General features: G+C 40.1%; 1 non-coding gene across 1 annotated transcript; it reads right to left on the reverse strand.

The window, feature by feature from the left end:
* Nucleotides 1-429: 429 nt before the first annotated feature.
* LOC132022908 (U6 spliceosomal RNA) lies at nt 430-534 on the reverse strand. The gene has a single exon (XR_009405795.1). It is a non-coding gene; the product is annotated as a U6 spliceosomal RNA (small nuclear RNA).
* Between the last annotated feature and the right edge of the window lie 2117 nt (nt 535-2651).

Genomic DNA, 2651 nt, shown 5'->3' on the forward strand with positions numbered 1-2651 from the left:
CCCAAATCCCAGAAAATCCTCTCAAGCTTCTTTCTAGTCAGTTCTGCACTATTTCCCCTAAGAGAGAGAGAAAAACAAAACAAAACAAAACACTAGTTTCTAACAATTATACTTGTTTTGCCTATATGAATATTCATATAAATTGAATCATAAAATGTGTGCTTTAGTTTTAAATTTGTTTAAAGATTTTATTTATTTACTTGACACATACAGAGAGAGATCACAAGTAGGCAGAGAGACAGGCAGAGGCGGGGGGAGTAGGGGAAAGCAGGCTCCCCACTGAGCAGAGAGCCTGATATAGGGCTTGATCCCCGGACAATGAGATCATGACATGTGGGGCTTGATCCCAGGACCCTGAGATCATGACCTGAGCTGAAGGCAGAGGCTTTAACCCACTGAGACATAGGAGCCCCGTTTGTATTTTTTCTTATGAGTTCTCTATGTAATTTGCAAATTTGTGTTCATCTTTGTGCAGGGGCCCTGCTACTCTGCTCTATATCATTCCAATTTTAGTATATGTGTTGCTGAAGAGACCATAGTTCTTTATGTATTTTGGATTCAACTCTTTAATAAGATAAACATTTTTTCTCAAACTACTATTTTTTAATGAACAGTGGCAAGTACATATCATAACCATTCTCTGGAGTAGATATACCCAAACATTCAAGTAACAAATATACCAGGCAGTTATTGCCATCACAAATATTTGGTATAAAAAACTATCCTAAAACACAGTGACTTAAAAGAATAGCATTTATATAGCAACCAAGGGATGAAGTCAGTTGGGGTCAGCGGATCTAGGCTGGGTTCAACTAAAGCATCTTGGCTGAGGTGGTTCTGTTCCATGGGTCTCATGTTCTCTTCCTGGAATCAGTGCGTGGGCACAGCCATATTCTTCTCATGGAAATGGCTGAGGCACAAAAGGACCAGCAGAAACATGCCAGGCCTCTTGAGTCTTAGACTCAGACTAACACTGTGTTACTTTCTCATCCACCTGCAGACCAAAGCCTCAATCATGGATGAAACTAGAGCTAAAGTGAGAAAAGTGCCCTGCCCACCATTAGTAACCTTGGCAAAATTACTTGGCAAATGACATAGATACAGGGAGGAGTGAAGAATGGGAATTATTGAAATCTGTTGCAAACATGTGACAGTTGCAAGTTTATAAGTCCATTTTTAAGAAATTTATGATAGAAAAAAGACAGGAATAATTCACAGAATATTTTGTCCTCATTCACTGTCTTGCTGAATGTTTGATTTCCCGCCATCCACCCAATTCATTCCATTTCGTATTCAACTAGTCCTAAAACCATTCATTTATGAATCCATGAGTTTATTTAATAATTATTCAGAATATTTCATCTATGCGAGGTACTGTGTGCTGGGTTCTAGAAGTACAACAGTGAACAAGACAGGAAGAAATTATGAAGTTCAGAACAACTGAGTAGGAAAGTTCATTCTGTAGGATGCTAAGGGAGTCCACTGGAAGGGCAGCGTACCCCAAATCCTAGTGTGAAGAAAGATTTTACAAAGAAAATTATATCTAAGCGAAAGCCTAACTGACACATATGAGTTAAAAAGGCAGAGGTGGAGAAGAGATGTAGTAGCCTGTGCAAGAAAATGCGTAAATGCAGCCCAGAGTTTGAGTAGAGAGGTGACTATGGGCACAGAGTGGAGGAGAGTGGGTCGAAGATGTGGAGAAACAGGAGGCAGGGAAGATACTGGAGGGATGGATTCCATTGGACGGATTCCAGTGACATCTGGAGTCCTGGTGAGAGGGGTTGGAGTTTGATTTTAGGTAGGATGAATGGAGAGGGAGAAATCAAGTATAATGGCCAAATTTCTTGACTAATCAAATAGATTTCACATTTAATGAAGTAAGACGTAGAGGAAAGGGTCACATTGGGTTGATGGGAGGAACAGACAAATTTTATTCTAAGATATTGAGTTACTGTGTTAAAAGGTAAACTGAGCCATACTAAATATTTTAAGAGGGTTGTGTGTGTGTGTGTGTGTGTGTGTGTGTGTGTGTGTGTGTAAAAATGAATTCAAATCAGGCAGCATCCCATCTAGAAGCCATAAAGAAGTTCCAAGGAACCCCATAAAATGGAGGACTTATATGGGCAGAAAGGAGATGGAATGAAGAAGATGGAGAAGAGGCACATTAACATGTGCAAGGTTATGGCAAGCTGACTTTCCTTTGGGGGATAACAGGGACTTCTCTGGAAGATTATCTAATTAGTGCTGGTGAGATGATTCCTGATCAACTGATTCAGGATGCCATTTCTGGAAGAGCTGGAACTGTAATTAAATTAAGCCTTGGCTTGGTGACATGGGGCTTAGCATAAGTGACTCTATTGGGGGCCTATTGGTTTATTTTTAACACTTGTGAGATACCTAGGAGTTACTGTCTTCCAGCTAGCAGTAAATATGAACCTGAAGTTTAATAGAGAATTTAGGACTGATAGTAGCTTTACAGGTCACAGGTATAGTCAGGATTGAACGCCAGGGAGAGGGTAAGATTCTCATGGAGAATACACAAAATAGGAGGACAGAATGGGGAAGAATATCAGTCAACAGGTCAACAAGGAAAGGGTCTACAGATGAGGGGATCTCGCCAGGAAGGCAAAACAACTTTTTATTTTGTATTT

This window comes from Mustela nigripes, chromosome 7 (assembly GCF_022355385.1).
Source record: "Mustela nigripes isolate SB6536 chromosome 7, MUSNIG.SB6536, whole genome shotgun sequence".
NCBI classification, from domain to species: domain Eukaryota; kingdom Metazoa; phylum Chordata; class Mammalia; order Carnivora; family Mustelidae; genus Mustela; species Mustela nigripes.